The sequence below is a fragment of the Phallusia mammillata genome, chromosome 3 (assembly GCF_965637545.1).
Source record: "Phallusia mammillata chromosome 3, kaPhaMamm4.hap1.1, whole genome shotgun sequence".
Classification (NCBI taxonomy): domain Eukaryota; kingdom Metazoa; phylum Chordata; class Ascidiacea; order Phlebobranchia; family Ascidiidae; genus Phallusia; species Phallusia mammillata.
Genome location: NC_137254.1, coordinates 10676475 through 10695579, shown reverse-complemented (window position 1 = coordinate 10695579; position 19105 = coordinate 10676475). Strand labels below are relative to the sequence as shown.

General features: G+C 40.2%; 56 non-coding genes across 56 annotated transcripts; all 56 read right to left on the bottom strand.

Moving 5' to 3' along the window:
* Positions 1–29: 29 nt before the first annotated feature.
* LOC145221739 (U4 spliceosomal RNA) lies at positions 30–171 on the bottom strand. Its single transcript, XR_013859198.1, has one exon. It is a non-coding gene; the product is annotated as a U4 spliceosomal RNA (small nuclear RNA).
* A 254-nt stretch (positions 172–425) lies between these two features.
* On the bottom strand, positions 426–542 carry LOC145221283 (U5 spliceosomal RNA). Its single transcript, XR_013858769.1, has one exon. It is a non-coding gene; the product is annotated as a U5 spliceosomal RNA (small nuclear RNA).
* A 171-nt stretch (positions 543–713) lies between these two features.
* On the bottom strand, positions 714–855 carry LOC145221738 (U4 spliceosomal RNA). The gene has a single exon (XR_013859197.1). It is a non-coding gene; the product is annotated as a U4 spliceosomal RNA (small nuclear RNA).
* A 254-nt stretch (positions 856–1109) lies between these two features.
* Positions 1110–1226, bottom strand: LOC145221282 (U5 spliceosomal RNA). Its single transcript, XR_013858768.1, has one exon. It is a non-coding gene; the product is annotated as a U5 spliceosomal RNA (small nuclear RNA).
* A 171-nt stretch (positions 1227–1397) lies between these two features.
* Positions 1398–1539, bottom strand: LOC145221737 (U4 spliceosomal RNA). The gene has a single exon (XR_013859196.1). It is a non-coding gene; the product is annotated as a U4 spliceosomal RNA (small nuclear RNA).
* Positions 1540–1793: 254 nt separating this feature from the next.
* On the bottom strand, positions 1794–1910 carry LOC145221281 (U5 spliceosomal RNA). The gene has a single exon (XR_013858767.1). It is a non-coding gene; the product is annotated as a U5 spliceosomal RNA (small nuclear RNA).
* Positions 1911–2081: 171 nt separating this feature from the next.
* On the bottom strand, positions 2082–2223 carry LOC145221736 (U4 spliceosomal RNA). Its single transcript, XR_013859195.1, has one exon. It is a non-coding gene; the product is annotated as a U4 spliceosomal RNA (small nuclear RNA).
* A 254-nt stretch (positions 2224–2477) lies between these two features.
* LOC145221280 (U5 spliceosomal RNA) lies at positions 2478–2594 on the bottom strand. The gene has a single exon (XR_013858766.1). It is a non-coding gene; the product is annotated as a U5 spliceosomal RNA (small nuclear RNA).
* Positions 2595–2765: 171 nt separating this feature from the next.
* On the bottom strand, positions 2766–2907 carry LOC145221735 (U4 spliceosomal RNA). The gene has a single exon (XR_013859194.1). It is a non-coding gene; the product is annotated as a U4 spliceosomal RNA (small nuclear RNA).
* Positions 2908–3161: 254 nt separating this feature from the next.
* LOC145221278 (U5 spliceosomal RNA) lies at positions 3162–3278 on the bottom strand. The gene has a single exon (XR_013858765.1). It is a non-coding gene; the product is annotated as a U5 spliceosomal RNA (small nuclear RNA).
* A 171-nt stretch (positions 3279–3449) lies between these two features.
* Positions 3450–3591, bottom strand: LOC145221734 (U4 spliceosomal RNA). Its single transcript, XR_013859193.1, has one exon. It is a non-coding gene; the product is annotated as a U4 spliceosomal RNA (small nuclear RNA).
* Positions 3592–3845: 254 nt separating this feature from the next.
* On the bottom strand, positions 3846–3962 carry LOC145221276 (U5 spliceosomal RNA). Its single transcript, XR_013858763.1, has one exon. It is a non-coding gene; the product is annotated as a U5 spliceosomal RNA (small nuclear RNA).
* A 171-nt stretch (positions 3963–4133) lies between these two features.
* Positions 4134–4275, bottom strand: LOC145221733 (U4 spliceosomal RNA). The gene has a single exon (XR_013859192.1). It is a non-coding gene; the product is annotated as a U4 spliceosomal RNA (small nuclear RNA).
* Positions 4276–4529: 254 nt separating this feature from the next.
* On the bottom strand, positions 4530–4646 carry LOC145221275 (U5 spliceosomal RNA). The gene has a single exon (XR_013858762.1). It is a non-coding gene; the product is annotated as a U5 spliceosomal RNA (small nuclear RNA).
* A 171-nt stretch (positions 4647–4817) lies between these two features.
* LOC145221732 (U4 spliceosomal RNA) lies at positions 4818–4959 on the bottom strand. Its single transcript, XR_013859191.1, has one exon. It is a non-coding gene; the product is annotated as a U4 spliceosomal RNA (small nuclear RNA).
* Positions 4960–5216: 257 nt separating this feature from the next.
* On the bottom strand, positions 5217–5333 carry LOC145221274 (U5 spliceosomal RNA). Its single transcript, XR_013858761.1, has one exon. It is a non-coding gene; the product is annotated as a U5 spliceosomal RNA (small nuclear RNA).
* A 171-nt stretch (positions 5334–5504) lies between these two features.
* LOC145221730 (U4 spliceosomal RNA) lies at positions 5505–5646 on the bottom strand. Its single transcript, XR_013859189.1, has one exon. It is a non-coding gene; the product is annotated as a U4 spliceosomal RNA (small nuclear RNA).
* Positions 5647–5900: 254 nt separating this feature from the next.
* Positions 5901–6017, bottom strand: LOC145221350 (U5 spliceosomal RNA). The gene has a single exon (XR_013858832.1). It is a non-coding gene; the product is annotated as a U5 spliceosomal RNA (small nuclear RNA).
* Positions 6018–6188: 171 nt separating this feature from the next.
* Positions 6189–6330, bottom strand: LOC145221729 (U4 spliceosomal RNA). Its single transcript, XR_013859188.1, has one exon. It is a non-coding gene; the product is annotated as a U4 spliceosomal RNA (small nuclear RNA).
* Positions 6331–6584: 254 nt separating this feature from the next.
* LOC145221273 (U5 spliceosomal RNA) lies at positions 6585–6701 on the bottom strand. Its single transcript, XR_013858760.1, has one exon. It is a non-coding gene; the product is annotated as a U5 spliceosomal RNA (small nuclear RNA).
* Positions 6702–6872: 171 nt separating this feature from the next.
* Positions 6873–7014, bottom strand: LOC145221728 (U4 spliceosomal RNA). Its single transcript, XR_013859187.1, has one exon. It is a non-coding gene; the product is annotated as a U4 spliceosomal RNA (small nuclear RNA).
* Positions 7015–7269: 255 nt separating this feature from the next.
* Positions 7270–7386, bottom strand: LOC145221272 (U5 spliceosomal RNA). The gene has a single exon (XR_013858759.1). It is a non-coding gene; the product is annotated as a U5 spliceosomal RNA (small nuclear RNA).
* A 171-nt stretch (positions 7387–7557) lies between these two features.
* LOC145221727 (U4 spliceosomal RNA) lies at positions 7558–7699 on the bottom strand. The gene has a single exon (XR_013859186.1). It is a non-coding gene; the product is annotated as a U4 spliceosomal RNA (small nuclear RNA).
* A 255-nt stretch (positions 7700–7954) lies between these two features.
* Positions 7955–8071, bottom strand: LOC145221270 (U5 spliceosomal RNA). Its single transcript, XR_013858757.1, has one exon. It is a non-coding gene; the product is annotated as a U5 spliceosomal RNA (small nuclear RNA).
* A 171-nt stretch (positions 8072–8242) lies between these two features.
* Positions 8243–8384, bottom strand: LOC145221726 (U4 spliceosomal RNA). The gene has a single exon (XR_013859185.1). It is a non-coding gene; the product is annotated as a U4 spliceosomal RNA (small nuclear RNA).
* A 255-nt stretch (positions 8385–8639) lies between these two features.
* On the bottom strand, positions 8640–8756 carry LOC145221269 (U5 spliceosomal RNA). Its single transcript, XR_013858756.1, has one exon. It is a non-coding gene; the product is annotated as a U5 spliceosomal RNA (small nuclear RNA).
* Positions 8757–8927: 171 nt separating this feature from the next.
* On the bottom strand, positions 8928–9069 carry LOC145221725 (U4 spliceosomal RNA). Its single transcript, XR_013859184.1, has one exon. It is a non-coding gene; the product is annotated as a U4 spliceosomal RNA (small nuclear RNA).
* A 255-nt stretch (positions 9070–9324) lies between these two features.
* Positions 9325–9441, bottom strand: LOC145221268 (U5 spliceosomal RNA). The gene has a single exon (XR_013858755.1). It is a non-coding gene; the product is annotated as a U5 spliceosomal RNA (small nuclear RNA).
* A 171-nt stretch (positions 9442–9612) lies between these two features.
* On the bottom strand, positions 9613–9754 carry LOC145221724 (U4 spliceosomal RNA). The gene has a single exon (XR_013859183.1). It is a non-coding gene; the product is annotated as a U4 spliceosomal RNA (small nuclear RNA).
* Positions 9755–10009: 255 nt separating this feature from the next.
* Positions 10010–10126, bottom strand: LOC145221267 (U5 spliceosomal RNA). Its single transcript, XR_013858754.1, has one exon. It is a non-coding gene; the product is annotated as a U5 spliceosomal RNA (small nuclear RNA).
* Positions 10127–10297: 171 nt separating this feature from the next.
* Positions 10298–10439, bottom strand: LOC145221723 (U4 spliceosomal RNA). Its single transcript, XR_013859182.1, has one exon. It is a non-coding gene; the product is annotated as a U4 spliceosomal RNA (small nuclear RNA).
* A 255-nt stretch (positions 10440–10694) lies between these two features.
* LOC145221266 (U5 spliceosomal RNA) lies at positions 10695–10811 on the bottom strand. The gene has a single exon (XR_013858753.1). It is a non-coding gene; the product is annotated as a U5 spliceosomal RNA (small nuclear RNA).
* A 171-nt stretch (positions 10812–10982) lies between these two features.
* On the bottom strand, positions 10983–11124 carry LOC145221722 (U4 spliceosomal RNA). The gene has a single exon (XR_013859181.1). It is a non-coding gene; the product is annotated as a U4 spliceosomal RNA (small nuclear RNA).
* Positions 11125–11379: 255 nt separating this feature from the next.
* LOC145221265 (U5 spliceosomal RNA) lies at positions 11380–11496 on the bottom strand. The gene has a single exon (XR_013858752.1). It is a non-coding gene; the product is annotated as a U5 spliceosomal RNA (small nuclear RNA).
* A 171-nt stretch (positions 11497–11667) lies between these two features.
* Positions 11668–11809, bottom strand: LOC145221721 (U4 spliceosomal RNA). Its single transcript, XR_013859180.1, has one exon. It is a non-coding gene; the product is annotated as a U4 spliceosomal RNA (small nuclear RNA).
* Positions 11810–12064: 255 nt separating this feature from the next.
* On the bottom strand, positions 12065–12181 carry LOC145221264 (U5 spliceosomal RNA). The gene has a single exon (XR_013858751.1). It is a non-coding gene; the product is annotated as a U5 spliceosomal RNA (small nuclear RNA).
* Positions 12182–12352: 171 nt separating this feature from the next.
* LOC145221719 (U4 spliceosomal RNA) lies at positions 12353–12494 on the bottom strand. Its single transcript, XR_013859178.1, has one exon. It is a non-coding gene; the product is annotated as a U4 spliceosomal RNA (small nuclear RNA).
* A 255-nt stretch (positions 12495–12749) lies between these two features.
* Positions 12750–12866, bottom strand: LOC145221262 (U5 spliceosomal RNA). Its single transcript, XR_013858750.1, has one exon. It is a non-coding gene; the product is annotated as a U5 spliceosomal RNA (small nuclear RNA).
* A 171-nt stretch (positions 12867–13037) lies between these two features.
* On the bottom strand, positions 13038–13179 carry LOC145221718 (U4 spliceosomal RNA). Its single transcript, XR_013859177.1, has one exon. It is a non-coding gene; the product is annotated as a U4 spliceosomal RNA (small nuclear RNA).
* Positions 13180–13434: 255 nt separating this feature from the next.
* On the bottom strand, positions 13435–13551 carry LOC145221261 (U5 spliceosomal RNA). Its single transcript, XR_013858749.1, has one exon. It is a non-coding gene; the product is annotated as a U5 spliceosomal RNA (small nuclear RNA).
* Positions 13552–13722: 171 nt separating this feature from the next.
* Positions 13723–13864, bottom strand: LOC145221717 (U4 spliceosomal RNA). The gene has a single exon (XR_013859176.1). It is a non-coding gene; the product is annotated as a U4 spliceosomal RNA (small nuclear RNA).
* Positions 13865–14119: 255 nt separating this feature from the next.
* On the bottom strand, positions 14120–14236 carry LOC145221260 (U5 spliceosomal RNA). Its single transcript, XR_013858748.1, has one exon. It is a non-coding gene; the product is annotated as a U5 spliceosomal RNA (small nuclear RNA).
* A 172-nt stretch (positions 14237–14408) lies between these two features.
* Positions 14409–14550, bottom strand: LOC145221716 (U4 spliceosomal RNA). The gene has a single exon (XR_013859175.1). It is a non-coding gene; the product is annotated as a U4 spliceosomal RNA (small nuclear RNA).
* Positions 14551–14805: 255 nt separating this feature from the next.
* LOC145221258 (U5 spliceosomal RNA) lies at positions 14806–14922 on the bottom strand. The gene has a single exon (XR_013858746.1). It is a non-coding gene; the product is annotated as a U5 spliceosomal RNA (small nuclear RNA).
* Positions 14923–15093: 171 nt separating this feature from the next.
* LOC145221715 (U4 spliceosomal RNA) lies at positions 15094–15235 on the bottom strand. The gene has a single exon (XR_013859174.1). It is a non-coding gene; the product is annotated as a U4 spliceosomal RNA (small nuclear RNA).
* A 255-nt stretch (positions 15236–15490) lies between these two features.
* Positions 15491–15607, bottom strand: LOC145221257 (U5 spliceosomal RNA). Its single transcript, XR_013858745.1, has one exon. It is a non-coding gene; the product is annotated as a U5 spliceosomal RNA (small nuclear RNA).
* Positions 15608–15778: 171 nt separating this feature from the next.
* On the bottom strand, positions 15779–15920 carry LOC145221714 (U4 spliceosomal RNA). Its single transcript, XR_013859173.1, has one exon. It is a non-coding gene; the product is annotated as a U4 spliceosomal RNA (small nuclear RNA).
* Positions 15921–16175: 255 nt separating this feature from the next.
* LOC145221256 (U5 spliceosomal RNA) lies at positions 16176–16292 on the bottom strand. Its single transcript, XR_013858744.1, has one exon. It is a non-coding gene; the product is annotated as a U5 spliceosomal RNA (small nuclear RNA).
* Positions 16293–16463: 171 nt separating this feature from the next.
* On the bottom strand, positions 16464–16605 carry LOC145221713 (U4 spliceosomal RNA). The gene has a single exon (XR_013859172.1). It is a non-coding gene; the product is annotated as a U4 spliceosomal RNA (small nuclear RNA).
* Positions 16606–16860: 255 nt separating this feature from the next.
* LOC145221255 (U5 spliceosomal RNA) lies at positions 16861–16977 on the bottom strand. Its single transcript, XR_013858743.1, has one exon. It is a non-coding gene; the product is annotated as a U5 spliceosomal RNA (small nuclear RNA).
* Positions 16978–17152: 175 nt separating this feature from the next.
* On the bottom strand, positions 17153–17294 carry LOC145221712 (U4 spliceosomal RNA). Its single transcript, XR_013859171.1, has one exon. It is a non-coding gene; the product is annotated as a U4 spliceosomal RNA (small nuclear RNA).
* Positions 17295–17549: 255 nt separating this feature from the next.
* On the bottom strand, positions 17550–17666 carry LOC145221254 (U5 spliceosomal RNA). The gene has a single exon (XR_013858742.1). It is a non-coding gene; the product is annotated as a U5 spliceosomal RNA (small nuclear RNA).
* Positions 17667–17837: 171 nt separating this feature from the next.
* LOC145221804 (U4 spliceosomal RNA) lies at positions 17838–17980 on the bottom strand. The gene has a single exon (XR_013859261.1). It is a non-coding gene; the product is annotated as a U4 spliceosomal RNA (small nuclear RNA).
* A 255-nt stretch (positions 17981–18235) lies between these two features.
* LOC145221253 (U5 spliceosomal RNA) lies at positions 18236–18352 on the bottom strand. The gene has a single exon (XR_013858741.1). It is a non-coding gene; the product is annotated as a U5 spliceosomal RNA (small nuclear RNA).
* Positions 18353–18524: 172 nt separating this feature from the next.
* LOC145221711 (U4 spliceosomal RNA) lies at positions 18525–18666 on the bottom strand. Its single transcript, XR_013859170.1, has one exon. It is a non-coding gene; the product is annotated as a U4 spliceosomal RNA (small nuclear RNA).
* Positions 18667–18921: 255 nt separating this feature from the next.
* LOC145221252 (U5 spliceosomal RNA) lies at positions 18922–19038 on the bottom strand. The gene has a single exon (XR_013858740.1). It is a non-coding gene; the product is annotated as a U5 spliceosomal RNA (small nuclear RNA).
* Positions 19039–19105: the final 67 nt, after the last annotated feature.

The following is a 19105-nucleotide window of genomic DNA, read 5'->3' as shown; positions in this document are numbered from 1 at the left end:
TGGAGATTAAATACTAAAAGAAATCAGCGATTGCAAGAATCGTCCACATATTGCCCCTGTTAAAACCGTACAAAGCGGTAACAGGGCGGGGTATTGGGTTTAGTTTTCAACTAGCAATAATCGCGCCTCGGAATATCCTCATCAGCTACGATATCGCCTCTGCGCAAAGCTGCCTTTGGAATCTAGTTCCTTACCCTTGTGCCCGCTTGTAACATTTATGTTTGTTGCAAATCGAGACTACGACTTTCTGTGTCAGTTTGCGATGCCCACGGTATTTAAATGATAACGATCACACAAAAAATGAAAGAGGGCACTGAGTTGCTAAGATATAGCATTTCTATGCGGAAAGCGTTTCATTAATTGTCCGATTAACCGCACCAACCATAACTGACAATGGTCATGCACATCGATTGATTGACGATTTCACCACAAGCAGTTGTTGTGGTTTCAACAAATAGCAAAGACTCTTGAAAATACCCCACTCCACGGAAATCTTTAGTAAAAGGCGAAAGATTTGCTCATGTTGAAGTGAGATCAGAGTTGCAGAACGAATAGGTAGTATTAACGAAAGAAACAGATTCCGACTTTCAGTTTGTGGTGTGTTTGGTTCAAATTTTTTGCAAATTGTCCTTTGTACAATATTTAAATAATGCCACACGATTTGTCATGTCAACACACGCTTTCTGGAGATTAAATACTAAAAGAAATCAGCGATTGCAAGAATCGTCCACATATTGCCCCTGTTAAAACCGTACAAAGCGGTAACAGGGCGGGGTATTGGGTTTAGTTTTCAACTAGCAATAATCGCGCCTCGGAATATCCTCATCAGCTACGATATCGCCTCTGCGCAAAGCTGCCTTTGGAATCTAGTTCCTTACCCTTGTGCCCGCTTGTAACATTTATGTTTGTTGCAAATCGAGACTACGACTTTCTGTGTCAGTTTGCGATGCCCACGGTATTTAAATGATAACGATCACACAAAAAATGAAAGAGGGCACTGAGTTGCTAAGATATAGCATTTCTATGCGGAAAGCGTTTCATTAATTGTCCGATTAACCGCACCAACCATAACTGACAATGGTCATGCACATCGATTGATTGACGATTTCACCACAAGCAGTTGTTGTGGTTTCAACAAATAGCAAAGACTCTTGAAAATACCCCACTCCACGGAAATCTTTAGTAAAAGGCGAAAGATTTGCTCATGTTGAAGTGAGATCAGAGTTGCAGAACGAATAGGTAGTATTAACGAAAGAAACAGATTCCGACTTTCAGTTTGTGGTGTGTTTGGTTCAAATTTTTTGCAAATTGTCCTTTGTACAATATTTAAATAATGCCACACGATTTGTCATGTCAACACACGCTTTCTGGAGATTAAATACTAAAAGAAATCAGCGATTGCAAGAATCGTCCACATATTGCCCCTGTTAAAACCGTACAAAGCGGTAACAGGGCGGGGTATTGGGTTTAGTTTTCAACTAGCAATAATCGCGCCTCGGAATATCCTCATCAGCTACGATATCGCCTCTGCGCAAAGCTGCCTTTGGAATCTAGTTCCTTACCCTTGTGCCCGCTTGTAACATTTATGTTTGTTGCAAATCGAGACTACGACTTTCTGTGTCAGTTTGCGATGCCCACGGTATTTAAATGATAACGATCACACAAAAAATGAAAGAGGGCACTGAGTTGCTAAGATATAGCATTTCTATGCGGAAAGCGTTTCATTAATTGTCCGATTAACCGCACCAACCATAACTGACAATGGTCATGCACATCGATTGATTGACGATTTCACCACAAGCAGTTGTTGTGGTTTCAACAAATAGCAAAGACTCTTGAAAATACCCCACTCCACGGAAATCTTTAGTAAAAGGCGAAAGATTTGCTCATGTTGAAGTGAGATCAGAGTTGCAGAACGAATAGGTAGTATTAACGAAAGAAACAGATTCCGACTTTCAGTTTGTGGTGTGTTTGGTTCAAATTTTTTGCAAATTGTCCTTTGTACAATATTTAAATAATGCCACACGATTTGTCATGTCAACACACGCTTTCTGGAGATTAAATACTAAAAGAAATCAGCGATTGCAAGAATCGTCCACATATTGCCCCTGTTAAAACCGTACAAAGCGGTAACAGGGCGGGGTATTGGGTTTAGTTTTCAACTAGCAATAATCGCGCCTCGGAATATCCTCATCAGCTACGATATCGCCTCTGCGCAAAGCTGCCTTTGGAATCTAGTTCCTTACCCTTGTGCCCGCTTGTAACATTTATGTTTGTTGCAAATCGAGACTACGACTTTCTGTGTCAGTTTGCGATGCCCACGGTATTTAAATGATAACGATCACACAAAAAATGAAAGAGGGCACTGAGTTGCTAAGATATAGCATTTCTATGCGGAAAGCGTTTCATTAATTGTCCGATTAACCGCACCAACCATAACTGACAATGGTCATGCACATCGATTGATTGACGATTTCACCACAAGCAGTTGTTGTGGTTTCAACAAATAGCAAAGACTCTTGAAAATACCCCACTCCACGGAAATCTTTAGTAAAAGGCGAAAGATTTGCTCATGTTGAAGTGAGATCAGAGTTGCAGAACGAATAGGTAGTATTAACGAAAGAAACAGATTCCGACTTTCAGTTTGTGGTGTGTTTGGTTCAAATTTTTTGCAAATTGTCCTTTGTACAATATTTAAATAATGCCACACGATTTGTCATGTCAACACACGCTTTCTGGAGATTAAATACTAAAAGAAATCAGCGATTGCAAGAATCGTCCACATATTGCCCCTGTTAAAACCGTACAAAGCGGTAACAGGGCGGGGTATTGGGTTTAGTTTTCAACTAGCAATAATCGCGCCTCGGAATATCCTCATCAGCTACGATATCGCCTCTGCGCAAAGCTGCCTTTGGAATCTAGTTCCTTACCCTTGTGCCCGCTTGTAACATTTATGTTTGTTGCAAATCGAGACTACGACTTTCTGTGTCAGTTTGCGATGCCCACGGTATTTAAATGATAACGATCACACAAAAAATGAAAGAGGGCACTGAGTTGCTAAGATATAGCATTTCTATGCGGAAAGCGTTTCATTAATTGTCCGATTAACCGCACCAACCATAACTGACAATGGTCATGCACATCGATTGATTGACGATTTCACCACAAGCAGTTGTTGTGGTTTCAACAAATAGCAAAGACTCTTGAAAATACCCCACTCCACGGAAATCTTTAGTAAAAGGCGAAAGATTTGCTCATGTTGAAGTGAGATCAGAGTTGCAGAACGAATAGGTAGTATTAACGAAAGAAACAGATTCCGACTTTCAGTTTGTGGTGTGTTTGGTTCAAATTTTTTGCAAATTGTCCTTTGTACAATATTTAAATAATGCCACACGATTTGTCATGTCAACACACGCTTTCTGGAGATTAAATACTAAAAGAAATCAGCGATTGCAAGAATCGTCCACATATTGCCCCTGTTAAAACCGTACAAAGCGGTAACAGGGCGGGGTATTGGGTTTAGTTTTCAACTAGCAATAATCGCGCCTCGGAATATCCTCATCAGCTACGATATCGCCTCTGCGCAAAGCTGCCTTTGGAATCTAGTTCCTTACCCTTGTGCCCGCTTGTAACATTTATGTTTGTTGCAAATCGAGACTACAACTTTCTGTGTCAGTTTGCGATGCCCACGGTATTTAAATGATAACGATCACACAAAAAATGAAAGAGGGCACTGAGTTGCTAAGATATAGCATTTCTATGCGGAAAGCGTTTCATTAATTGTCCGATTAACCGCACCAACCATAACTGACAATGGTCATGCACATCGATTGATTGACGATTTCACCACAAGCAGTTGTTGTGGTTTCAACAAATAGCAAAGACTCTTGAAAATACCCCACTCCACGGAAATCTTTAGTAAAAGGCGAAAGATTTGCTCATGTTGAAGTGAGATCAGAGTTGCAGAACGAATAGGTAGTATTAACGAAAGAAACAGATTCCGACTTTCAGTTTGTGGTGTGTTTGGTTCAAATTTTTTGCAAATTGTCCTTTGTACAATATTTAAATAATGCCACACGATTTGTCATGTCAACACACGCTTTCTGGAGATTAAATACTAAAAGAAATCAGCGATTGCAAGAATCGTCCACATATTGCCCCTGTTAAAACCGTACAAAGCGGTAACAGGGCGGGGTATTGGGTTTAGTTTTCAACTAGCAATAATCGCGCCTCGGAATATCCTCATCAGCTACGATATCGCCTCTGCGCAAAGCTGCCTTTGGAATCTAGTTCCTTACCCTTGTGCCCGCTTGTAACATTTATGTTTGTTGCAAATCGAGACTACGACTTTCTGTGTCAGTTTGCGATGCCCACGGTATTTAAATGATAACGATCACACAAAAAATGAAAGAGGGCACTGAGTTGCTAAGATATAGCATTTCTATGCGGAAAGCGTTTCATTAATTGTCCGATTAACCGCACCAACCATAACTGACAATGGTCATGCACATCGATTGATTGACGATTTCACCACAAGCAGTTGTTGTGGTTTCAACAAATAGCAAAGACTCTTGAAAATACCCCACTCCACGGAAATCTTTAGTAAAAGGCGAAAGATTTGCTCATGTTGAAGTGAGATCAGAGTTGCAGAACGAATAGGTAGTATTAACGAAAGAAACAGATTCCGACTTTCAGTTTGTGGTGTGTTTGGTTCAAATTTTTTGCAAATTGTCCTTTGTACAATATTTAAATAATGCCACACGATTTGTCATGTCAACACACGCTTTCTGGAGATTAAATACTAAAAGAAATCAGCGATTGCAAGAATCGTCCACATATTGCCCCTGTTAAAACCGTACAAAGCGGTAACAGGGCGGGGTATTGGGTTTAGTTTTCAACTAGCAATAATCGCGCCTCGGAATATCCTCATCAGCTACGATATCGCCTCTGCGCAAAGCTGCCTTTGGAATCTAGTTCCTTACCCTTGTGCCCGCTTGTAACATTTATGTTTGTTGCAAATCGAGACTACGACTTTCTGTGTCAGTTTGCGATGCCCACGGTATTTCAATGATAACGATCACAAAAAATAAAATAAAAGAGGGCACTGAGTTGCTAAGATATAGCATTTCTATGCGGAAAGCGTTTCATTAATTGTCCGATTAACCGCACCAACCATAACTGACAATGGTCATGCACATCGATTGATTGACGATTTCACCACAAGCAGTTGTTGTGGTTTCAACAAATAGCAAAGACTCTTGAAAATACCCCACTCCACGGAAATCTTTAGTAAAAGGCGAAAGATTTGCTCATGTTGAAGTGAGATCAGAGTTGCAGAACGAATAGGTAGTATTAACGAAAGAAACAGATTCCGACTTTCAGTTTGTGGTGTGTTTGGTTCAAATTTTTTGCAAATTGTCCTTTGTACAATATTTAAATAATGCCACACGATTTGTCATGTCAACACACGCTTTCTGGAGATTAAATACTAAAAGAAATCAGCGATTGCAAGAATCGTCCACATATTGCCCCTGTTAAAACCGTACAAAGCGGTAACAGGGCGGGGTATTGGGTTTAGTTTTCAACTAGCAATAATCGCGCCTCGGAATATCCTCATCAGCTACGATATCGCCTCTGCGCAAAGCTGCCTTTGGAATCTAGTTCCTTACCCTTGTGCCCGCTTGTAACATTTATGTTTGTTGCAAATCGAGACTACGACTTTCTGTGTCAGTTTGCGATGCCCACGGTATTTAAATGATAACGATCACACAAAAAATGAAAGAGGGCACTGAGTTGCTAAGATATAGCATTTCTATGCGGAAAGCGTTTCATTAATTGTCCGATTAACCGCACCAACCATAACTGACAATGGTCATGCACATCGATTGATTGACGATTTCACCAAAAGCAGTTGTTGTGGTTTCAACAAATAGCAAAGACTCTTGAAAATACCCCACTCCACGGAAATCTTTAGTAAAAGGCGAAAGATTTGCTCATGTTGAAGTGAGATCAGAGTTGCAGAACGAATAGGTAGTATTAACGAAAGAAACAGATTCCGACTTTCAGTTTGTGGTGTGTTTGGTTCAAATTTTTTGCAAATTGTCCTTTGTACAATATTTAAATAATGCCACACGATTTGTCATGTCAACACACGCTTTCTGGAGATTAAATACTAAAAGAAATCAGCGATTGCAAGAATCGTCCACATATTGCCCCTGTTAAAACCGTACAAAGCGGTAACAGGGCGGGGTATTGGGTTTAGTTTTCAACTAGCAATAATCGCGCCTCGGAATATCCTCATCAGCTACGATATCGCCTCTGCGCAAAGCTGCCTTTGGAATCTAGTTCCTTACCCTTGTGCCCGCTTGTAACATTTATGTTTGTTGCAAATCGAGACTACGACTTTCTGTGTCAGTTTGCGATGCCCACGGTATTTAAATGATAACGATCACACAAAAAATGAAAGAGGGCACTGAGTTGCTAAGATATAGCATTTCTATGCGGAAAGCGTTTCATTAATTGTCCGATTAACCGCACCAACCATAACTGACAATGGTCATGCACATCGATTGATTGACGATTTCACCACAAGCAGTTGTTGTGGTTTCAACAAATAGCAAAGACTCTTGAAAATACCCCACTCCACGGAAATCTTTAGTAAAAGGCGAAAGATTTGCTCATGTTGAAGTGAGATCAGAGTTGCAGAACGAATAGGTAGTATTAACGAAAGAAACAGATTCCGACTTTCAGTTTGTGGTGTGTTTGGTTCAAATTTTTTGCAAATTGTCCTTTGTACAATATTTAAATAATGCCACACGATTTGTCATGTCAACACACGCTTTCTGGAGATTAAATACTAAAAGAAATCAGCGATTGCAAGAATCGTCCACATATTGCCCCTGTTAAAACCGTACAAAGCGGTAACAGGGCGGGGTATTGGGTTTAGTTTTCAACTAGCAATAATCGCGCCTCGGAATATCCTCATCAGCTACGATATCGCCTCTGCGCAAAGCTGCCTTTGGAATCTAGTTCCTTACCCTTGTGCCCGCTTGTAACATTTATGTTTGTTGCAAATCGAGACTACGACTTTCTGTGTCAGTTTGCGATGCCCACGGTATTTAAATGATAACGATCACAAAAAAAAATGAAAGAGGGCACTGAGTTGCTAAGATATAGCATTTCTATGCGGAAAGCGTTTCATTAATTGTCCGATTAACCGCACCAACCATAACTGACAATGGTCATGCACATCGATTGATTGACGATTTCACCACAAGCAGTTGTTGTGGTTTCAACAAATAGCAAAGACTCTTGAAAATACCCCACTCCACGGAAATCTTTAGTAAAAGGCGAAAGATTTGCTCATGTTGAAGTGAGATCAGAGTTGCAGAACGAATAGGTAGTATTAACGAAAGAAACAGATTCCGACTTTCAGTTTGTGGTGTGTTTGGTTCAAATTTTTTGCAAATTGTCCTTTGTACAATATTTAAATAATGCCACACGATTTGTCATGTCAACACACGCTTTCTGGAGATTAAATACTAAAAGAAATCAGCGATTGCAAGAATCGTCCACATATTGCCCCTGTTAAAACCGTACAAAGCGGTAACAGGGCGGGGTATTGGGTTTAGTTTTCAACTAGCAATAATCGCGCCTCGGAATATCCTCATCAGCTACGATATCGCCTCTGCGCAAAGCTGCCTTTGGAATCTAGTTCCTTACCCTTGTGCCCGCTTGTAACATTTATGTTTGTTGCAAATCGAGACTACGACTTTCTGTGTCAGTTTGCGATGCCCACGGTATTTAAATGATAACGATCACAAAAAAAAATGAAAGAGGGCACTGAGTTGCTAAGATATAGCATTTCTATGCGGAAAGCGTTTCATTAATTGTCCGATTAACCGCACCAACCATAACTGACAATGGTCATGCACATCGATTGATTGACGATTTCACCACAAGCAGTTGTTGTGGTTTCAACAAATAGCAAAGACTCTTGAAAATACCCCACTCCACGGAAATCTTTAGTAAAAGGCGAAAGATTTGCTCATGTTGAAGTGAGATCAGAGTTGCAGAACGAATAGGTAGTATTAACGAAAGAAACAGATTCCGACTTTCAGTTTGTGGTGTGTTTGGTTCAAATTTTTTGCAAATTGTCCTTTGTACAATATTTAAATAATGCCACACGATTTGTCATGTCAACACACGCTTTCTGGAGATTAAATACTAAAAGAAATCAGCGATTGCAAGAATCGTCCACATATTGCCCCTGTTAAAACCGTACAAAGCGGTAACAGGGCGGGGTATTGGGTTTAGTTTTCAACTAGCAATAATCGCGCCTCGGAATATCCTCATCAGCTACGATATCGCCTCTGCGCAAAGCTGCCTTTGGAATCTAGTTCCTTACCCTTGTGCCCGCTTGTAACATTTATGTTTGTTGCAAATCGAGACTACGACTTTCTGTGTCAGTTTGCGATGCCCACGGTATTTAAATGATAACGATCACAAAAAAAAATGAAAGAGGGCACTGAGTTGCTAAGATATAGCATTTCTATGCGGAAAGCGTTTCATTAATTGTCCGATTAACCGCACCAACCATAACTGACAATGGTCATGCACATCGATTGATTGACGATTTCACCACAAGCAGTTGTTGTGGTTTCAACAAATAGCAAAGACTCTTGAAAATACCCCACTCCACGGAAATCTTTAGTAAAAGGCGAAAGATTTGCTCATGTTGAAGTGAGATCAGAGTTGCAGAACGAATAGGTAGTATTAACGAAAGAAACAGATTCCGACTTTCAGTTTGTGGTGTGTTTGGTTCAAATTTTTTGCAAATTGTCCTTTGTACAATATTTAAATAATGCCACACGATTTGTCATGTCAACACACGCTTTCTGGAGATTAAATACTAAAAGAAATCAGCGATTGCAAGAATCGTCCACATATTGCCCCTGTTAAAACCGTACAAAGCGGTAACAGGGCGGGGTATTGGGTTTAGTTTTCAACTAGCAATAATCGCGCCTCGGAATATCCTCATCAGCTACGATATCGCCTCTGCGCAAAGCTGCCTTTGGAATCTAGTTCCTTACCCTTGTGCCCGCTTGTAACATTTATGTTTGTTGCAAATCGAGACTACGACTTTCTGTGTCAGTTTGCGATGCCCACGGTATTTAAATGATAACGATCACAAAAAAAAATGAAAGAGGGCACTGAGTTGCTAAGATATAGCATTTCTATGCGGAAAGCGTTTCATTAATTGTCCGATTAACCGCACCAACCATAACTGACAATGGTCATGCACATCGATTGATTGACGATTTCACCACAAGCAGTTGTTGTGGTTTCAACAAATAGCAAAGACTCTTGAAAATACCCCACTCCACGGAAATCTTTAGTAAAAGGCGAAAGATTTGCTCATGTTGAAGTGAGATCAGAGTTGCAGAACGAATAGGTAGTATTAACGAAAGAAACAGATTCCGACTTTCAGTTTGTGGTGTGTTTGGTTCAAATTTTTTGCAAATTGTCCTTTGTACAATATTTAAATAATGCCACACGATTTGTCATGTCAACACACGCTTTCTGGAGATTAAATACTAAAAGAAATCAGCGATTGCAAGAATCGTCCACATATTGCCCCTGTTAAAACCGTACAAAGCGGTAACAGGGCGGGGTATTGGGTTTAGTTTTCAACTAGCAATAATCGCGCCTCGGAATATCCTCATCAGCTACGATATCGCCTCTGCGCAAAGCTGCCTTTGGAATCTAGTTCCTTACCCTTGTGCCCGCTTGTAACATTTATGTTTGTTGCAAATCGAGACTACGACTTTCTGTGTCAGTTTGCGATGCCCACGGTATTTAAATGATAACGATCACAAAAAAAAATGAAAGAGGGCACTGAGTTGCTAAGATATAGCATTTCTATGCGGAAAGCGTTTCATTAATTGTCCGATTAACCGCACCAACCATAACTGACAATGGTCATGCACATCGATTGATTGACGATTTCACCACAAGCAGTTGTTGTGGTTTCAACAAATAGCAAAGACTCTTGAAAATACCCCACTCCACGGAAATCTTTAGTAAAAGGCGAAAGATTTGCTCATGTTGAAGTGAGATCAGAGTTGCAGAACGAATAGGTAGTATTAACGAAAGAAACAGATTCCGACTTTCAGTTTGTGGTGTGTTTGGTTCAAATTTTTTGCAAATTGTCCTTTGTACAATATTTAAATAATGCCACACGATTTGTCATGTCAACACACGCTTTCTGGAGATTAAATACTAAAAGAAATCAGCGATTGCAAGAATCGTCCACATATTGCCCCTGTTAAAACCGTACAAAGCGGTAACAGGGCGGGGTATTGGGTTTAGTTTTCAACTAGCAATAATCGCGCCTCGGAATATCCTCATCAGCTACGATATCGCCTCTGCGCAAAGCTGCCTTTGGAATCTAGTTCCTTACCCTTGTGCCCGCTTGTAACATTTATGTTTGTTGCAAATCGAGACTACGACTTTCTGTGTCAGTTTGCGATGCCCACGGTATTTAAATGATAACGATCACAAAAAAAAATGAAAGAGGGCACTGAGTTGCTAAGATATAGCATTTCTATGCGGAAAGCGTTTCATTAATTGTCCGATTAACCGCACCAACCATAACTGACAATGGTCATGCACATCGATTGATTGACGATTTCACCACAAGCAGTTGTTGTGGTTTCAACAAATAGCAAAGACTCTTGAAAATACCCCACTCCACGGAAATCTTTAGTAAAAGGCGAAAGATTTGCTCATGTTGAAGTGAGATCAGAGTTGCAGAACGAATAGGTAGTATTAACGAAAGAAACAGATTCCGACTTTCAGTTTGTGGTGTGTTTGGTTCAAATTTTTTGCAAATTGTCCTTTGTACAATATTTAAATAATGCCACACGATTTGTCATGTCAACACACGCTTTCTGGAGATTAAATACTAAAAGAAATCAGCGATTGCAAGAATCGTCCACATATTGCCCCTGTTAAAACCGTACAAAGCGGTAACAGGGCGGGGTATTGGGTTTAGTTTTCAACTAGCAATAATCGCGCCTCGGAATATCCTCATCAGCTACGATATCGCCTCTGCGCAAAGCTGCCTTTGGAATCTAGTTCCTTACCCTTGTGCCCGCTTGTAACATTTATGTTTGTTGCAAATCGAGACTACGACTTTCTGTGTCAGTTTGCGATGCCCACGGTATTTAAATGATAACGATCACAAAAAAAAATGAAAGAGGGCACTGAGTTGCTAAGATATAGCATTTCTATGCGGAAAGCGTTTCATTAATTGTCCGATTAACCGCACCAACCATAACTGACAATGGTCATGCACATCGATTGATTGACGATTTCACCACAAGCAGTTGTTGTGGTTTCAACAAATAGCAAAGACTCTTGAAAATACCCCACTCCACGGAAATCTTTAGTAAAAGGCGAAAGATTTGCTCATGTTGAAGTGAGATCAGAGTTGCAGAACGAATAGGTAGTATTAACGAAAGAAACAGATTCCGACTTTCAGTTTGTGGTGTGTTTGGTTCAAATTTTTTGCAAATTGTCCTTTGTACAATATTTAAATAATGCCACACGATTTGTCATGTCAACACACGCTTTCTGGAGATTAAATACTAAAAGAAATCAGCGATTGCAAGAATCGTCCACATATTGCCCCTGTTAAAACCGTACAAAGCGGTAACAGGGCGGGGTATTGGGTTTAGTTTTCAACTAGCAATAATCGCGCCTCGGAATATCCTCATCAGCTACGATATCGCCTCTGCGCAAAGCTGCCTTTGGAATCTAGTTCCTTACCCTTGTGCCCGCTTGTAACATTTATGTTTGTTGCAAATCGAGACTACGACTTTCTGTGTCAGTTTGCGATGCCCACGGTATTTAAATGATAACGATCACAAAAAAAAATGAAAGAGGGCACTGAGTTGCTAAGATATAGCATTTCTATGCGGAAAGCGTTTCATTAATTGTCCGATTAACCGCACCAACCATAACTGACAATGGTCATGCACATCGATTGATTGACGATTTCACCACAAGCAGTTGTTGTGGTTTCAACAAATAGCAAAGACTCTTGAAAATACCCCACTCCACGGAAATCTTTAGTAAAAGGCGAAAGATTTGCTCATGTTGAAGTGAGATCAGAGTTGCAGAACGAATAGGTAGTATTAACGAAAGAAACAGATTCCGACTTTCAGTTTGTGGTGTGTTTGGTTCAAATTTTTTGCAAATTGTCCTTTGTACAATATTTAAATAATGCCACACGATTTGTCATGTCAACACACGCTTTCTGGAGATTAAATACTAAAAGAAATCAGCGATTGCAAGAATCGTCCACATATTGCCCCTGTTAAAACCGTACAAAGCGGTAACAGGGCGGGGTATTGGGTTTAGTTTTCAACTAGCAATAATCGCGCCTCGGAATATCCTCATCAGCTACGATATCGCCTCTGCGCAAAGCTGCCTTTGGAATCTAGTTCCTTACCCTTGTGCCCGCTTGTAACATTTATGTTTGTTGCAAATCGAGACTACGACTTTCTGTGTCAGTTTGCGATGCCCACGGTATTTAAATGATAACGATCACAAAAAAAAATGAAAGAGGGCACTGAGTTGCTAAGATATAGCATTTCTATGCGGAAAGCGTTTCATTAATTGTCCGATTAACCGCACCAACCATAACTGACAATGGTCATGCACATCGATTGATTGACGATTTCACCACAAGCAGTTGTTGTGGTTTCAACAAATAGCAAAGACTCTTGAAAATACCCCACTCCACGGAAATCTTTAGTAAAAGGCGAAAGATTTGCTCATGTTGAAGTGAGATCAGAGTTGCAGAACGAATAGGTAGTATTAACGAAAGAAACAGATTCCGACTTTCAGTTTGTGGTGTGTTTGGTTCAAATTTTTTGCAAATTGTCCTTTGTACAATATTTAAATAATGCCACACGATTTGTCATGTCAACACACGCTTTCTGGAGATTAAATACTAAAAGAAATCAGCGATTGCAAGAATCGTCCACATATTGCCCCTGTTAAAACCGTACAAAGCGGTAACAGGGCGGGGTATTGGGTTTAGTTTTCAACTAGCAATAATCGCGCCTCGGAATATCCTCATCAGCTACGATATCGCCTCTGCGCAAAGCTGCCTTTGGAATCTAGTTCCTTACCCTTGTGCCCGCTTGTAACATTTATGTTTGTTGCAAATCGAGACTACGACTTTCTGTGTCAGTTTGCGATGCCCACGGTATTTAAATGATAACGATCACAAAAAAAAATGAAAGAGGGCACTGAGTTGCTAAGATATAGCATTTCTATGCGGAAAGCGTTTCATTAATTGTCCGATTAACCGCACCAACCATAACTGACAATGGTCATGCACATCGATTGATTGACGATTTCACCACAAGCAGTTGTTGTGGTTTCAACAAATAGCAAAGACTCTTGAAAATACCCCACTCCACGGAAATCTTTAGTAAAAGGCGAAAGATTTGCTCATGTTGAAGTGAGATCAGAGTTGCAGAACGAATAGGTAGTATTAACGAAAGAAACAGATTCCGACTTTCAGTTTGTGGTGTGTTTGGTTCAAATTTTTTGCAAATTGTCCTTTGTACAATATTTAAATAATGCCACACGATTTGTCATGTCAACACACGCTTTCTGGAGATTAAATACTAAAAGAAATCAGCGATTGCAAGAATCGTCCACATATTGCCCCTGTTAAAACCGTACAAAGCGGTAACAGGGCGGGGTATTGGGTTTAGTTTTCAACTAGCAATAATCGCGCCTCGGAATATCCTCATCAGCTACGATATCGCCTCTGCGCAAAGCTGCCTTTGGAATCTAGTTCCTTACCCTTGTGCCCGCTTGTAACATTTATGTTTGTTGCAAATCGAGACTACGACTTTCTGTGTCAGTTTGCGATGCCCACGGTATTTAAATGATAACGATCACAAAAAAAAATGAAAGAGGGCACTGAGTTGCTAAGATATAGCATTTCTATGCGGAAAGCGTTTCATTAATTGTCCGATTAACCGCACCAACCATAACTGACAATGGTCATGCACATCGATTGATTGACGATTTCACCACAAGCAGTTGTTGTGGTTTCAACAAATAGCAAAGACTCTTGAAAATACCCCACTCCACGGAAATCTTTAGTAAAAGGCGAAAGATTTGCTCATGTTGAAGTGAGATCAGAGTTGCAGAACGAATAGGTAGTATTAACGAAAGAAACAGATTCCGACTTTCAGTTTGTGGTGTGTTTGGTTCAAATTTTTTTGCAAATTGTCCTTTGTACAATATTTAAATAATGCCACACGATTTGTCATGTCAACACACGCTTTCTGGAGATTAAATACTAAAAGAAATCAGCGATTGCAAGAATCGTCCACATATTGCCCCTGTTAAAACCGTACAAAGCGGTAACAGGGCGGGGTATTGGGTTTAGTTTTCAACTAGCAATAATCGCGCCTCGGAATATCCTCATCAGCTACGATATCGCCTCTGCGCAAAGCTGCCTTTGGAATCTAGTTCCTTACCCTTGTGCCCGCTTGTAACATTTATGTTTGTTGCAAATCGAGACTACGACTTTCTGTGTCAGTTTGCGATGCCCACGGTATTTAAATGATAACGATCACAAAAAAAAATGAAAGAGGGCACTGAGTTGCTAAGATATAGCATTTCTATGCGGAAAGCGTTTCATTAATTGTCCGATTAACCGCACCAACCATAACTGACAATGGTCATGCACATCGATTGATTGACGATTTCACCACAAGCAGTTGTTGTGGTTTCAACAAATAGCAAAGACTCTTGAAAATACCCCACTCCACGGAAATCTTTAGTAAAAGGCGAAAGATTTGCTCATGTTGAAGTGAGATCAGAGTTGCAGAACGAATAGGTAGTATTAACGAAAGAAACAGATTCCGACTTTCAGTTTGTGGTGTGTTTGGTTCAAATTTTTTGCAAATTGTCCTTTGTACAATATTTAAATAATGCCACACGATTTGTCATGTCAACACACGCTTTCTGGAGATTAAATACTAAAAGAAATCAGCGATTGCAAGAATCGTCCACATATTGCCCCTGTTAAAACCGTACAAAGCGGTAACAGGGCGGGGTATTGGGTTTAGTTTTCAACTAGCAATAATCGCGCCTCGGAATATCCTCATCAGCTACGATATCGCCTCTGCGCAAAGCTGCCTTTGGAATCTAGTTCCTTACCCTTGTGCCCGCTTGTAACATTTATGTTTGTTGCAAATCGAGACTACGACTTTCTGTGTCAGTTTGCGATGCCCACGGTATTTAAATGATAACGATCACAAAAAAAAATGAAAGAGGGCACTGAGTTGCTAAGATATAGCATTTCTATGCGGAAAGCGTTTCATTAATTGTCCGATTAACCGCACCAACCATAACTGACAATGGTCATGCACATCGATTGATTGACGATTTCACCACAAGCAGTTGTTGTGGTTTCAACAAATAGCAAAGACTCTTGAAAATACCCCACTCCACGGAAATCTTTAGTAAAAGGCGAAAGATTTGCTCATGTTGAAGTGAGATCAGAGTTGCAGAACGAATAGGTAGTATTAACGAAAGAAACAGATTCCGACTTTCAGTTTGTGGTGTGTTTGGTTCAAATTTTTTGCAAATTGTCCTTTGTACAATATTTAAATAATGCCACACGATTTGTCATGTCAACACACGCTTTCTGGAGATTAAATACTAAAAGAAATCAGCGATTGCAAGAATCGTCCACATATTGCCCCTGTTAAAACCGTACAAAGCGGTAACAGGGCGGGGTATTGGGTTTAGTTTTCAACTAGCAATAATCGCGCCTCGGAATATCCTCATCAGCTACGATATCGCCTCTGCGCAAAGCTGCCTTTGGAATCTAGTTCCTTACCCTTGTGCCCGCTTGTAACATTTATGTTTGTTGCAAATCGAGACTACGACTTTCTGTGTCAGTTTGCGATGCCCACGGTATTTAAATGATAACGATCACAAAAAAAAATGAAAGAGGGCACTGAGTTGCTAAGATATAGCATTTCTATGCGGAAAGCGTTTCATTAATTGTCCGATTAACCGCACCAACCATAACTGACAATGGTCATGCACATCGATTGATTGACGATTTCACCACAAGCAGTTGTTGTGGTTTCAACAAATAGCAAAGACTCTTGAAAATACCCCACTCCACGGAAATCTTTAGTAAAAGGCGAAAGATTTGCTCATGTTGAAGTGAGATCAGAGTTGCAGAACGAATAGGTAGTATTAACGAAAGAAACAGATTCCGACTTTCAGTTTGTGGTGTGTTTGGTTCAAATTTTTTGCAAATTGTCCTTTGTACAATATTTAAATAATGCCACACGATTTGTCATGTCAACACACGCTTTCTGGAGATTAAATACTAAAAGAAATCAGCGATTGCAAGAATCGTCCACATATTGCCCCTGTTAAAACCGTACAAAGCGGTAACAGGGCGGGGTATTGGGTTTAGTTTTCAACTAGCAATAATCGCGCCTCGGAATATCCTCATCAGCTACGATATCGCCTCTGCGCAAAGCTGCCTTTGGAATCTAGTTCCTTACCCTTGTGCCCGCTTGTAACATTTATGTTTGTTGCAAATCGAGACTACGACTTTCTGTGTCAGTTTGCGATGCCCACGGTATTTAAATGATAACGATCACAAAAAAAAATGAAAGAGGGCACTGAGTTGCTAAGATATAGCATTTCTATGCGGAAAGCGTTTCATTAATTGTCCGATTAACCGCACCAACCATAACTGACAATGGTCATGCACATCGATTGATTGACGATTTCACCACAAGCAGTTGTTGTGGTTTCAACAAATAGCAAAGACTCTTGAAAATACCCCACTCCACGGAAATCTTTAGTAAAAGGCGAAAGATTTGCTCATGTTGAAGTGAGATCAGAGTTGCAGAACGAATAGGTAGTATTAACGAAAGAAACAGATTCCGACTTTCAGTTTGTGGTGTGTTTGGTTCAAATTTTTTGCAAATTGTCCTTTGTACAATATTTAAATAATGCCACACGATTTGTCATGTCAACACACGCACGCTTTCTGGAGATTAAATACTAAAAGAAATCAGCGATTGCAAGAATCGTCCACATATTGCCCCTGTTAAAACCGTACAAAGCGGTAACAGGGCGGGGTATTGGGTTTAGTTTTCAACTAGCAATAATCGCGCCTCGGAATATCCTCATCAGCTACGATATCGCCTCTGCGCAAAGCTGCCTTTGGAATCTAGTTCCTTACCCTTGTGCCCGCTTGTAACATTTATGTTTGTTGCAAATCGAGACTACGACTTTCTGTGTCAGTTTGCGATGCCCACGGTATTTAAATGATAACGATCACAAAAAAAAATGAAAGAGGGCACTGAGTTGCTAAGATATAGCATTTCTATGCGGAAAGCGTTTCATTAATTGTCCGATTAACCGCACCAACCATAACTGACAATGGTCATGCACATCGATTGATTGACGATTTCACCACAAGCAGTTGTTGTGGTTTCAACAAATAGCAAAGACTCTTGAAAATACCCCACTCCACGGAAATCTTTAGTAAAAGGCGAAAGATTTGCTCATGTTGAAGTGAGATCAGAGTTGCAGAACGAATAGGTAGTATTAACGAAAGAAACAGATTCCGACTTTCAGTTTGTGGTGTGTTTGGTTCAAATTTTTTGCAAATTGTCCTTTGTACAATATTTAAATAATGCCACACGATTTGTCATGTCAACACACGCTTTCTGGAGATTAAATACTAAAAGAAATCAGCGATTGCAAGAATCGTCCACATATTGCCCCTGTTAAAACCGTACAAAGCCGGTAACAGGGCGGGGTATTGGGTTTAGTTTTCAACTAGCAATAATCGCGCCTCGGAATATCCTCATCAGCTACGATATCGCCTCTGCGCAAAGCTGCCTTTGGAATCTAGTTCCTTACCCTTGTGCCCGCTTGTAACATTTATGTTTGTTGCAAATCGAGACTACGACTTTCTGTGTCAGTTTGCGATGCCCACGGTATTTAAATGATAACGATCACAAAAAAAAATGAAAGAGGGCACTGAGTTGCTAAGATATAGCATTTCTATGCGGAAAGCGTTTCATTAATTGTCCGATTAACCGCACCAACCATAACTGACAATGGTCATGCACATCGATTGATTGACGATTTCACCACAAGCAGTTGTTGTGGTTTCAACAAATAGCAAAGACTCTTGAAAATACCCCACTCCACGGAAATCTTTAGTAAAAGGCGAAAGATTTGCTCATGTTGAAGTGAGATCAGAGTTGCAGAACGAATAGGTAGTATTAACGAAAGAAACAGATTCCGACTTTCAGTTTGTGGTGTGGTTTGGTTCAAATTTTTTGCAAATTGTCCTTTGTACAATATTTAAATAATGCCACACGATTTGTCATGTCAACACACGCTTTCTGGAGATTAAATACTAAAAGAAATCAGCGATTGCAAGAATCGTCCACATATTGCCCCTGTTAAAACCGTACAAAGCGGTAACAGGGCGGGGTATTGGGTTTAGTTTTCAACTAGCAATAATCGCGCCTCGGAATATCCTCATCAGCTACGATATCGCCTCTGCGCAAAGCTGCCTTTGGAATCTAGTTCCTTACCCTTGTGCCCGCTTGTAACATTTATGTTTGTTGCAAATCGAGACTACGACTTTCTGTGTCAGTTTGCGATGCCCACGGTATTTAAATGATAACGATCACAAAAAAAAATGAAAGAGGGCACTGAGTTGCTAAGATATAGCATTTCTATGCGGAAAGCGTTTCATTAATTGTCCGATTAACCGCACCAACCATAACTGACAATGGTCATGCACATCGATTGATTGACGATTTCACCACAAGCAGTTGTTGTGGTTTCAACAAATAGCAAAGACTCTTGAAAATACCCCACTCCACGGAAATCTTTAGTAAAAGGCGAAAGATTTGCTCATGTTGAAGTGAGATCAGAGTTGCAGAACGAATAGGTAGTATTAACGAAAGAAACAGATTCCGACTTTCAGTTTGTGGTGTGTTTGGTT